Source organism: Heloderma suspectum, chromosome 5 (genome assembly GCF_057233095.1).
Source record: "Heloderma suspectum isolate Gila_16-S chromosome 5, 16-S_ref, whole genome shotgun sequence".
Lineage (NCBI taxonomy): Eukaryota > Metazoa > Chordata > Lepidosauria > Squamata > Helodermatidae > Heloderma > Heloderma suspectum.
In genome coordinates, this window is record NC_139462.1 from 209,609,994 (window position 1) to 209,623,752 (window position 13,759).

The 13,759-nt window shown below is 42.1% G+C and overlaps 1 protein-coding gene across 4 annotated transcripts in view; it reads left to right on the forward strand.

Annotated features, from left to right (window-relative positions):
• Nucleotides 1-13,759, forward strand: part of CCNY (cyclin Y) — a 157,250-nt gene that overhangs the window by 13,681 nt on the left and 129,810 nt on the right. The window lies entirely within an intron of this gene.

Below are 13,759 nucleotides of genomic sequence, written 5' to 3' on the forward strand. Positions count from 1 at the left end.
GAGTACCTGTTAAAAGATATTATGGTTTAGCCAGCTGGATAACTTGCCTTTGCTTGACAGGAACTGGTAGAAAGTGCCTTCCTGCAAAAAATGAAAATAAAAATAAAATAAGTGTGAACCTTCTTTGAGCCCCTGTCAATTCTAGAAATGGACACTGTAATGGCTTTATCTTATTGAAGTAGTTGCTGAAGATACAAGCAGTAGAAATAAAGACTTTCTGGCTGTAATCCTATGCTCACTTACATTGGAGTCAATTTCATTGAACACATCGGTACTTCCTTTTGAGTAAACATACAGAGATTCACACTGTTAGTGTTTGTTGTCTTATGACTGTATTTGTTGTCAAAGCCTCTTGACAGAAACATATCCAGCAGCGTACCCTGGCTCACCAAATGCTTGGTGTCTGCAGAGTTTCTGAGCATCTAGTTGGGGTCACCAAGCTAGATATGGCAGATCCGTTGTGTTTGAAACTGGGCCTGTCCTGTCACAGTCCCATAGAAAGAAGTATGGGGAAGAGAGGGGTATGTGCTGAAGCCTTCCTGCCTGCCCATGGCTTATTTTATTTATTCTTTGTTTATTGCATTTTTATCCCACTCCAAGGCACTTAGGGTAGTGTACATAGTCCCCTGCCCCAATTTTATCCTTGCAACAACCCTGGGGTGTAGGTTAGGCATGGCGATGGTGACTGGACCAGGGGCACCCAGTTAGGTTCATGTCTGAGTGGGGATTTAAACTTGGATGTCCCCAGTCTTAGTCTGACACATTTAACTGCTATCAACCACTGGCTGCATGCAATCTGTCTGTTTGAAATTACTTTTCCAATATGAGAAGTGAGCCTTGCTAGAGACAGTCTGTGGGGTGGTAAGATGCAGGCGAAGGGAGAGCTCATTGTGTGCCATCTATATGTTCCTTTTACTCAAATCGAGCCCCACACCCCACTTTCTATATAACTGTGGCGGATGACAGATCTGCCCCTGTCTCATCTACTTTGACCCCGTCTTTGATCCTGTATTGGAATAAAATGAGTGTGGATGAACAAAAGTGAGTCTTCTCGTTTAGTGCTCTAATGGCATTTGCTTTGATCCAGCAAATGCTATTGGTAACACTATAGATGTAAGGGGTGTAGGGAGCTTGTTGCAGGGGGAGGAAACCCTCATACTTTTTGGAGAAGGACCGTAAGTTAACTGGCAGACAGGATCCTTTGCATGTAGAAAGTCTCAGGTTCTCTCCCTGTCATCTCCAATCAAAAGGATCTTGGTTAGCAGGGTTAGGAAAGATTATTGTCTGAAAATCTAGAATGCTGATGTCAGCCAGAATAGACAGTACTGAGTTAGGTGGCCAGTGGTATAACTTAGAATAATAGAATCAAAGAATAGTAGGGTTGGAAGGGGCCTATAAGACCGTCGAGTCCAACCCCTGCTCAATGCAGGAATCTAAGTTGTACAAGGTAGCATCAGAGGTTCATCTAGGTTTGTTAAACTTTCCTAATTGCAGCCTCTTTCCCAGTCCCCTTCCAACAGGAACCTGCCCCCCATCCCATGCCCTGGAAAATCTTGGAGCAGGCCAAGGAAGAAGAGAATATTATTAAATATTGGGTCATAGTTGACAGGTATGGGCCCTAAAAGAGAGAAACAGATTTCCTTTAAAACTTCAGTTTTTGTGTGGCTGCAGAAATGTTTCAAGTATTTGGTACTTATGGCCTGGCTCACCCTTGTGTATTCATTGATTGATGAATGCAACTTCAAGGGATGACTTGCGTGTTTGAAGGGCCGTCACAGATGGGATTTCCATATGGTATTGCCTATTGTGCAGTGCTTTTAAATTGGAAGGAGGGAAGGCAGGCTGTAGGTCAGAGGCAGAGCACGTATTTAGCAGGCAGAAAGTCCCACATTCATCCCTGATATCATTAGGTAGGGCTAAGAAAGACTCCTATTTGAAACCCAGGAGAGTTGTTGCCAGTCTGTGTAGAGAATACTGAGCTGGATGGTTTGGCTTGGTATAAGGCAGCTTCCTATGTAACTACGGAGTTGGTTAACGGTATTCATGTGTACAAAAATCAAGCATGTGTGAAGCAGGCCTAAAATACTATTTGTGAACTTAAACAGGGTCAAATATAAAGTCATGTTCCTCTACTCTTTCCTAGGCATGCTAGGAACAACACTATGCTTATGGAAAGTTTAAAAACTGGAAACAACTTATGTATGCAATAAAGCTGTGGTCTGTTGGTAGCCTTTTCAGTTACTTAAGCTAGAAGGAATCACTTTGATCATGTTAACATGGGGGATGTTGGCCGGGGCCCGAGACATTTCCAGATCTGGGAATTTTCTTCAGATGAAAAAGTTAGGCCAATGCCATTGTGAATCAACTCCTTTGGCAGATAACTCTGTCACTGGATGAGCCTGTACATTAAGAAACACACAGAGAGAGATCATGGAGCAGTAAGACAACTGATAAAGATAAATGTGGAGGTCTTTTTTTCTTTGCCGGCCAGGAGGGGGAAGGCAAAGCAAAAGCGTAAATAAGATTTAGAATGAAAACATCAGGAAGTTGGATCATCGTTTCTCATCTACTATACCTGAACCTTGGAAGCACAAAAGGTCAACTCGCATGACTTTTTACGCAAGATGTGTATGTTTTATTGGTGTGTGTGTGTGTGTGTGTGTGTGTGAGAAATGTATCACTTCCTTGTACAGCAGGGGTGAGGAACTTGTGGCCCTCCAGATGTTGTTGGACTGCAACACCCATAAACCCTAGCCAACATAACCAATGGGGAGGGATAATGGGAGTTGGGGTCCTGCATCATCCGGAGGGCCATACATTCCTCGCCCCTGTTGTACAGATTGAGGCTGTTCACACAACTCGCTAACCCACATTCAGTGGTTAAGTGTGGTTTGTTTTGAACTGTGGGTTGTTTGCTGAATCGTGGGTTAGCATGTTGTTTGAATGCAGCACGTTTTCCGCAGAGCAGGTCATCGTGTTGTCTGAACGCAGCCAAGGTGGCTGGTTAACCATACAGTGTTGGCCACACTGCATGGTTAACAAGCCACCCTGGCTGTGTTGACAACATGCTAACCCGCAGTTCAACAAACAACCCACAGTTCAAAACAACCCATACTAAACCACTGAGTGTGGGTTAGCGTCGTGTGAGAACAGCCTCTATATGTTCTTATCCCTCGACTGTCCCATGAGAGAGTCAGAGAGAACCCTGGTCTGGGTTCTTTATCTCTGCTATTCTTGCAGATTAGGCTGCATGACTCGTTTTCTGTTTATTGGGCAAAAATAGCTGCCCTGCCCACAGTTGCCAGTATAAGTGTATAATACAGTATAATACTCAAGGCATTGTATAATACACAGTTGCCAGTATAAGTGTATAATACAGTATAATACTCAAGGCATTGTACATAGGACTCCAGGTGGTCGCTTGTCCATTATTTATTTTTATTTTACTTTAAAGACTTTGCTTTCCAGTTCATCTGAAGTGCTCAAAGTGGCTTATAGCAACCACTAAAAAACAATGCTGGAGCATCTCCCCTATGAGAGAAGGTTACAACAGCTGGGATTGTTTAGCTTGGAATAAAGGAGGTGAAGGGAAGCCATGATAGAGGCTTATAAAATTACGCATGGTGTGGAGAATGTGGATAGGGAGACATTTTTCTTCCTCTCTCAAAATACTAGAACTTGGGGTCATCCCATGAAGCTGATTGTTGGGAGATTTACGACAGATAAAAGCATGAACTTCACACAGTGCATAGTTAAACTATGGAATTTGCTAGCACAGCATGTGGTGATGGCCACCCATTTGGATGGCTTTAAAAGGGGGTTGGACAAATTCCTGGAGGAAAAGGCTATCAGTGGCTACTAGTCTTGATGGCTACATGCTACCTCCAGTACCAGAGGCAGGGAGCCTATGTACACCATGTGTGGGAGGGTGCTGTTGCACTCATGCCCTGCTTATGGGTTCCTGGTCAACAGCTGGTTGGCCACTGTGTGAACAGAATGCTGGACTGATCCAGCAGGGCTCTTCTTATGTTCTTAATGCTCTAGGCACTGATTAGACCCGAGACCACTTCAATGTCAATAAAGCTGCTGCATCATGCTCCTTTAGAGACTATAGCTCTCACTCAAGGATTATCCTGTGGACCCTGACAATTGACTATTTACAAACCTGCATTAAACAACCTGGTCTCAGCACTCTTTTTTTTGACACAGTGTAGAATCTGGGATTGTTAATGATGAGAACAAAGCATCTGGATCAAGGTTTGTCTTTATGTGTAGCCCTGTTCAGGCACGCAAAAAAGGGTTAACAGGGCCTGAGGAGAAGGAGCGCTCCAGCGCTGCCTCTCTCCTTCGTTAGGTTTCTGCTCTGTCCTCATGGATGGCTACTGTTGGAAGAGGAGAGCCTCCTGTATTTGTGTGGGTCTCTCCATGCAAACCACAATGCGAGTTGCAGATGTAGGGATCTATTATCATTTTTCAGTTTGACATAAGCATTTGCATCGCTTTAACACAGTATGTTTATTCAAATCCCTGTTTTCAGAACTTCAAAAACTCTGATTTTCTAGAAAATCTCAGGGCATACTGCTAATTCTTCCATGTATCTGGAGGCTTGCATTCCTCTTAAGGACTCAAACATATAATTTAGTCCCTGAGCTTGCATTATGTGTCTTTCTCAATCCACTTACTCATATACCATAACAGCTGATTTCATAGATAAGTACAGATAAATTTTAATCCTCCAGCAGGATGAATTTGTCTCACTATTTTGTATGTGTACTTTGTATATGTGGTGTACTTGCACAGTTTTCACGCATGGCAATGATCTCATTTTTGTTTTTTAAATAAGGATTGTGTGAAGCAGAACTAATTTTAGGGACTTATTGGCATCCATACAGAATAACTAGTGGAATCTGCAGATATTTCATACCAGAATTTGATGTACAGTTATCAAGCCTGAGACAGATGTGAGAAAACAGCCTGATTAATTTCTGTACATGAATTATTTTGAGCACATGATTTTGTCATGCATACTGTGCCATATATTCCATCAGAAATCTGGTCTGTGAAAGATGGACGAAAGGAATGTACGTCATATTTTATTTCTGGTGGTTGATTATGAATGGCAACATGTAAGCTAGTGGATAAATCCTACCATTGCCAGGCTAGCTGTGCTAAAGTAAATAAGCACTGCAGATAAGAAGGCAGCAAAACAATTAGAAGTTCTAATTTCTGGGAAGCTAAGTGGGCTTTCAAGCATTAGATAAAACTATAACTGTACTTGGGCTATCTCTCAGGTTTTGGTGTAGTAAATTTTAGACTGAAATTTAAAATTCTTCTCTCCCCCCCCCCCATTCCTCCCACTGGAAATAAAAGTTCTCTACTAGGAGGGCAAATTTTACAGTACCTAGTGCTGAACCCAGCTATGGACTAAACAGGGAGCTGTTGTCAGTCCAGAGTGGTGTCTCCACTCTAACGGAAGGAGAAGCCAATGGTGGCTTACCCAGATTTTTCAAGGAGCTGGCTTTGGTCCGCACAGGACTCCACAAACAAGTGCACTGCACCATTCTAAGTCCCTTCGCAGGACCATACTTCTGGGTGAGGTGGAGGATTGGAGTGAACATCATCAGACTAGCCGGGGCTGATCAACCAATATGAGAGGCTTCCCCCCCCCCCGCTCCAGTGTGAGAGGCTTCCCCTGTCCTTCCTTACAGCTGACCAAGCTGCGAACGATTAAAGCTTTGCATTAATTACTCCAAAGCAAACATTAAAGAAACACAGGCACAGCCTTTCTCCCCTGAAGCTCCCAGTGCTGCGAACGATTGACACTTCGCATTAATTACTCCCTTACAGCTGAGAAAGCAGCTTTGTCATAGTGCTTCACAGCCTTTAGGAGAGTTAACCCTCTGAATACTTGAAGCACCATGGCTCCAACCATCCCCCTTTCTAAACCCCTTTCTCCTTTCCGCTGAAGCTCCCGATGCTGCAAAGGATTGAAGCTGCAAATTAATTACTTCCGAAAAGCAAGGAAGCAAATATCAAAGACATGCAGCTTTAATATTAAGGCTCCTAAATGCATTATTTCAATGCATGGGAATCTTGGTAACTTCTGAAGTGCGCATTTCAGGAATAAGCCTCATTGACCACAATGGGGTTGGACGCGATGTCCTTGTAGGCCCCTTCCAACCCTACTATTCTATGATTCTATGATTCAATGGGAGTTACTTCTGAGTAGACACACATATGTTTGTTCTGTGAAAGACAGGGATGGGAAACATAGAGACGGGAAACCAGCCCCCTTTCTAACCTGATGCAGCGCAAGGTCGAAGGTGCGAATTAGTTACTTTCAAATGGCAATAAACCAAACAATGGAGAATTGCAGCTTTGAGATACCATTTTTCAGCCTCTAAGGAATTACTGCTTTAAAATATGTTATTTCGATTGAGGGGGATCTCTGTAAATTCTGAAGTGCGCATTCAGGGGACAAGCCTCATTGACCACAATGGGAGTTACTTCTGAGTAGATGCTAAGTGGTTTATACTGGGAAACACAGGGACAGGAAACACCCCTTGACCGAGGTCATGGTGAAAGGCACACCCCTGGGCAGGGCTAGCATACCCGAGGTAAATGTGGGGGTTGGGGCACACAACAACTGTACTGCGGAGAACCTGACTTAAGGAGAAGTATTGGACTTAAAGTAGTATCAGGAAATCCGTTTTTTCTGCAAAAAGCTCCAGGGTAGCTGCGGGATGGCCACGACATCATGTGCCACGAACGACCTTGAAAGGGAGCCAGCTCGCAGCAAATGCACTGTGGAGACACCATCCAGGTTATATGGCAAGTTTACCTGCATGATAACAGTGGAGAGAAAGCGTAGCACGTGAAGACTAAGGATATACAAGGATTTAAATATTTGTTTTAAAGCCGAATTTGCCCTGTTCACAACTCCACACGCGAGTGGGAGCACAGTTTTTAGAAAAAGCTTGCATGGTCCTGAGCTTGTGATTGCATTCACAAAATGCATGTTTTTAAAATGTCCAATTTCCAAAACCCACAAATGTTCATGCTTTCATCTGTGGGAGGGAAAAGTATGCATTTGGATGCACTCTTTCAAAAAATGCGTATCAAAATAAGCACTTTCCCCATTCAGACAAAAAGGAAGATGGCTTGCAATAAAAAATGGGAGCAAGGTGATCTGAACTTCAGGGTGGAGCTGGGAGAATTTTGGTGAGCTTGAGCAGCCCTGATTCAGCAGGCATCCCTAGTGAAGACACCTGCTGGAAGATGAGTTGAGAATTGCCCATTCTGCTGTTTCCCCTCCCCGGAATTCTGAGGAATAAATTTGTGGAAGGGATTTCTCCCCTTTTGGTTGAGTTCAGCATATTCAAAATTTATGTTTTCAACTTTCCCTCCTTGAGCCCCCCTCCATCCCTCTGATGGGACTTTTTCTATTATCGTTTTAATTTTTAAAAATAATTTAAAGGGGTTTATATTGTCTAATAGAATTGTATTTGATGAATGTTGCCAGTTGATTTAGGGATTCTGGTGAAAAAGTGAACCTATAGTATTGCCATGGACTCTTCCTACATTTGTAGGATTAGACTTAAAACATCTTAGGGTGCAAACCTTATACATATTGAGACAGGAAAAAGTCCTGTAAGACTTTTTTTCTGTCTCAGCATGCATAGGATTGTGCCCTTAGGTGTACCTTTGTAGAGGTACATCTAAGTATTCAGAGTTGTGGTGGACCTTGGTAAAAGCATCTTGATTCAGATAAAACAAAGAGGTGATGTAATGGAATAGGAGCACTGTACTAAAGCATTTGTGCATGGAAGGGTTATTGCTGTTTTAATATCTAAGATTTGATATCCAACATACTAAAAACAGTATGAAATAGTGCATAGACTCTTGGAGTTGAACTAGAGAGAATCCCTGGTCAGCTATGTGGCTTGCTGTGTGGGCCAGCTACATGTCTCAGCCTACAGAACCTTAAAGGATAGGATAAAATGGGATAAGTGGCATTGATGTTGCCCGAAAGTTCTAGGAGGAAGGGTGGATATAAATGTGATAAGTTAGCTGTGATACTTATTCATTATGCTTTTCTGTTCTGAACTGCCTTCCTCTACTTTAGTAGAAATGTGTATTTGAACATATTTGCTTGAAGTGAAATTCAGATTGGAAGTGTAGATGTCTAAGATCCCATTATCTCTTTATGCAATACATTAGCGTTTCTCTTTCGTCATTAGGAAATTTTGTGTGCAATCATTGGTGTGTAAAAGGCACTTAGGAAATTGTCAGTCTGGTGCACTTTTCAAAAGGGGAACTATGCAATGTCTGTTAGGGTGTGGTGGCATTTCTGAAGAGGGATACTGGATGTTAGATGTTCAGGAATGAACTTTACCTCTATTGCTGCTGTGCCATGCTAGTGAAATGTCTCTTAGGCAGTGCTTTCCTGTAAATGGTCACTCCTGTAATGTGTTTATGGTGTCTGATGAGCTTCTTGCCATCATGCCATGCACTCAAAAACAGTTCAGTTTAACAAATCTGTCCCACCCTTGTCTTTAATTCCTAACTTGGAAGAATTTAAAGTGGGGAGGTAGTAGCTGTTAAGCATATGGGAAAATTTTGTTTGGATTTTGCTAAGAACTTGCTGAGTTTGCACTTCCTGAATCAATATGTGAACTAGAACACAGTTATCTACAGTTAGGGAGCAATCCTATGGCCCCTAGACAGTGGCTAGATGGCCATAGGATACCTTGTTTTCCGGGAACCCACGCTCCGAGGTCAGTTCCTGGATAACTGACCTCCCCCCACTGCTGCGCTGCCTTGGAGGCAGCGCAGAACAGCCCTGTCCTCCGTGCTTGCAAGAGGAGCATGGAGCGGCCAAGTAGCATCTGAGGGTGTTCCGGGGCGGAGAGGGCGGAAATGCCTGTACGACACATCCAATGTGTCGTACAGCAGCCTCCTTCCCTGCTCAGCCCTCCCATGGCTAGACAGCCACAATCGGCTGTGTAGCCGAGAATGCAGGGCAGGAGGAGTGCGGCGGGAATGATCCCCTCCTTGCTTCTCCTGCCCTGCATTGGATAGGTGGTCGCCTCCGAGGTTGGAGGCAGCCGCCTATCTGGATAGGATTACACCCTTATTCACTCTTCTCAGAATTTTGCAATGCAGTTGTCTGAACAAAAAAATACAGATATGCATATGTTAGGGAAAAGTGTGTACAAAAATGTGTATATTAGTGGAAAAAAACAAAATGGCATTATATTAAGGAAAACTGCTTGCAAAAAATGCGAATATTAGGCAAACCTGCATACCAAATTGTGTGCATTAGGAAAAAAGTGCACAAAAATGTATATGACTTTTAGTGTGGACTTCTTTAAAAAGGTTGCAAACATGTGAAAACAGGACATAAGCAACCTATATTGGAAAAAAATGAGAAACTGAGAGAAATTGAAATTATCAGATTTGGCCATCCCTAATAGCTGAATGAATTTATAACTAATTCATGAAAATACCAGAATGGTTCACTACTATTTATTCATTTATTACAGTTGTACCCTGCTCTTGCTCTGAGATATTTGGGCTGCAATCCTATAAATACTTACTTGGGAAACACAATGGACTTACTTCTATATTGACATATATCGGATTGCATGGTCAAAGGAGCTTGTATACATATACTAAGAAGTCTCTCATCCAAGCAGCGGAAACTGCTCAGCTTCTCTCTCTCTCCCTCCCCCTACCCCTTTCCAAGGCTATCTCTATTCTCCATAAATAGAACAGTTTATTACTCCCTCCCTGGAAAGTGGGGCAAGAACTTTGAAGATAGCCTCACATGATTTCAGTGAACACATCCTTTTTGAGAAGTGACCATGAATAGTATACTTCATGCTGGGAAAAAGCATGGTATGAATGCCATTACTAGCAGTACCAACATATTCTAAAAAGGAAAAGGCTTCACTTTTTCCTTTACAGTGCTTCCTTTGCAGCTCTTAATGAGAAATTTTCAGCTTCTGTGTCCTCCCAACATACTGTTGGTTGGGCTGGTGGTAGAACTATATACCTATATATCATTGCTGTGCTTCGCAGCTCTTAAAGGAGCAGAACATCTAATGTGGTCTCCTGAGCTTTGCAGGAAAAAAGTAAAGAACCTGTTCCAGTAGCACAAACAATTTGTAGAGTAAATGTGCTGCCTGTCTTTTAAAATGCAAGCACCTTTAGAACCCAGCTATACAATCAGCAGGACCAAGTGACAAAGTTATTCTTGGACTGTATCAATTCACGCTGAAGGTTGGAGACTGACATGTTTAAATGCTACCTAGCCTAAACAAACTCCCTGTACAAAGAAAAATTGGCTTGGCAGGGAGAAAATTAGGCTTGTCTCTTTTTTCTAACCTGCTAGCTTTCTATGTGTAGACTGTTTTGTTGAGCATTCACACATGTAACTGCCACCTGAAGTAGTCCAGAAAAAGCTTTATAGCTTAATTCAGATTGTATAAACTGACGCTAATTCTAGATGTATTGCTGCACAGATTCATCTTGGATAAAAAGTGAATGTTCTAAGGCAAGTCTCTTGCCTTCTGTGCCAGCTGTCTTCCAGTTTTGCCCATTGTAGAAGCTGTTTATATTGGCCACTATCCCAAACAGAATTTGAAACACAAGCTCGTTGAAACCAATGGGCTTAAGTGCTCTTAACTCTGATTTGGATTGGAAACAGAATGTGCATGGAATGTATGGAATGCATTATACATGATATGAAACAAGGGAGTGTGAAGAAAAAATCCCCCCCCCTTTTAATTATCAGGCTTGTGGAACAAATGTCTGCTTTATTGCTTTTATTCTAAGAAAGTTTTCCCCTTTCATTTCTTGCCCTTTAGCTCCTAGAGAATTTGGCTTTCGTCAATAACAGGAAGAGTGTTTTTCCTTCCACATTGCAAAGGTGATAGCAAAACATGAAGTAGCTTACTAGGGCATGGTTCAGTAAGACATCAGTGGGTCCTATATTTCCTCTTTTAGCAAGTGAATACTGCACATAGGGTCTTAGAATTCAATTCCTCAGTTGCTTGACTGAGCATGACTGTTTATGATCTTAACATTGTATGTGCTTTATTGAAGGTGTTGTTTCCCCCCAGCCACCCCACCCCCACACAGTTAAAGTAGCATTTGTAGTGTGGTTAGTAGACTGGCTAGCATGTGTGTTCATATCCATAGAGTCATAGCATAGCCTTTGGCAAGGTGCTCTCCCTCAACCTTTATTCCTTATTGATAAAATCTGAGTAGTAGTGACCTGTTAGGTCTTGTTGTGTGGGTAAATGCTAAAGATGGTGATGCACGATGCCTAGTAAAAGTGTCTCCTAAACGATGAATAAAGTTCTGAGTTGGGTATGGTTTGAGGAAGCCATGGGCAAGAATGTGTGTGTTGTGGAGTGTTTTTCTTTACTTAAGGAAAGAAAGCCTGGGAAGGATGTTTGAAGGATATGCCATGAAGCTGGTGGAATTTTTGCTGGATGGTGGCCAACATCCTTGGAAATTCTATTGTGGGGATCTGCATATGCAGTGGCAAAAAACTGTGATGTTAGCATGCTTATATTCCTAGAATTTGGATTTTTTAAAAAACCAAACCCAAACCCCAATACAGTGGATAATGGAGAGGAAATGTAAAGACAGCTCATGAAGGTATTTTTTTTTAACTTGATGCAAGAAAAAGGGGGGATCTTGCACTAAGGAACCCCAAATTAGAAAATGATGAAAACTAGTCCATCTCTATGTAATTGCATCATGTATTCTTCTTCCAGAATTCCTATTTTGAATTTGGTTTAGATCCTACTGGGGTGATACTGAGAGGCAATGGGAGCAGGCCATTGTATCTGTGGAAGATAAAACAGAGGTATCCTGGATGAGGCATTTCAAGTGCTAGGAATATATTATACAACACAAGGATTGTGTAAAGCCCATATAGCATTCTCTAGAATAGCCTGTTTAGATTAGCTCACACTTTCTCCCCTTGGGCTAATACTTTGAAGTGTGAACCTGTATTCCCCCCCCTGGCCCCAGGACTCATATCAATTTCTTATATTTCCAAATTCCTGATCAAAGAAATGATTAGAACTCATTTATTGTTACTTCACTGATCTTTCTTCAGTATCACTTGGGTTCAGTGTAATTCCTTTCACCTTTCTAACCTGTTTTGTAATCCAGCACTCACTAGAACAAGACTAAAGGTGCACTTTAAATGTTATACTAGCATTTTGGGAGCCATTTTATGTGGGTTTATCCCACTATAATATTTAAAGGTCTGGAGATACATTGATTGGACTGACTATGTGGGTCTTTCCCATGGAGTTAGCACTTTCCTAGGTAGGTGTGCTTTACCCATTACAGCTCTGCCATAGGGACTGCTTTAATGTGGCTTCTTCCCATGGCGTGGCAGTAATGTTTAAAGACTTGCCCCCAATTCCAGTAGCGTAGGACTTTCAAATGGAATTGGCACCCTGCTGGAATTGAGGTTGCTGATTCTGTGGAAAAGACCCACACATTTGGCTTCATGCACATGATTGTGAACTTTTAAATGTTACCATCATTCCACAGGAAGAACCCCCCCACACACACATAAAGGTCTCATGGCAAAGCTGTAATGTATAAACGACAACTGCTACCTATGTGACAGAAATATGTAAAAGTGGGATATTGTCTTCTCTAAGTCGCTATATGCATGTCCACCCTCCCTACCTCTAGTTTAAAAAAAAACAAATACAACCTAAAAAAATAAGTCAAGCTAATGAAAATTAACTTAATCATATCTCCTTCATTCTAAATGGAAGATGTTTAATGCTGAAATACTGGATACTATTCAAACAGAGTTCTGTATGTTAGGGTTGTGTTTTTTTTCATTGTCTCCATAGTATTTCCCTGTTCTTGTTCTTTTCATGTTGCTTTCTTGTACATAGTTTAACTAGAGTGGTGTTAATTATAAAGCTAGTTACCTTGATGTCGATGAGATGTTGTTAGCTGTTTGCTTAGGCACTGAGAGTAAACTGTGGTGTAGGACACAGCTGGGCAACTCTATTGTGGGGTTTGAAACGTACACATGTGTTTATCTAACCATTGTCATCCTACTGAAAGGAGATGCTCTCCCATGTTACAGCTTGAGTTTAAGAGATTTTCAATGGGATTTAGAGAAGAATTGCTGTAATATAATGTCTGAGTCTGAGCCATGAAGCAGGAGTCTTTGTTTAAAATCATACCTCCACAGATTCATTAGGAGGGAAGTTGCTCTCTCTCAGACTTGGCCCTCTATCTGGACTAAGGGGATAGTAATATTGATCTATCTTACTGGGTTTATTTGTAAGGATTACTGAGATAATTCATGTCATACTTAGGGAACCTTTTTCCGTCCAAAGACTGCATTCCCTTGTAGCTAACCTCCTGTGGGCTGCATGCCACTTCTGGGTGGGAGGGACCAGAGCAAAATGGACAGGGTCATTTTGAAAAAAGCCTTCCATTGCGCGCGCATATATATTATATAACCATAGGGTCCTACAAGACCATCGAGTCCAACTCCCTGCTCAATCCAGGAAGCCTGATTCGCAGGCGGTCTCCCATCCAAGTACTAACCAGGGTGAGCCTACTTAGCTTCCCAGATCAGACGAGAGGAAGCACTTCCAATATTGCTAGGTACAATTATTATTGCAACTAAATCTTAGGTCACTAGGGTCACTTCATTTTTCAGTTTTGGAAGAGGAAATGCAGGTGAGACATGTCCTAT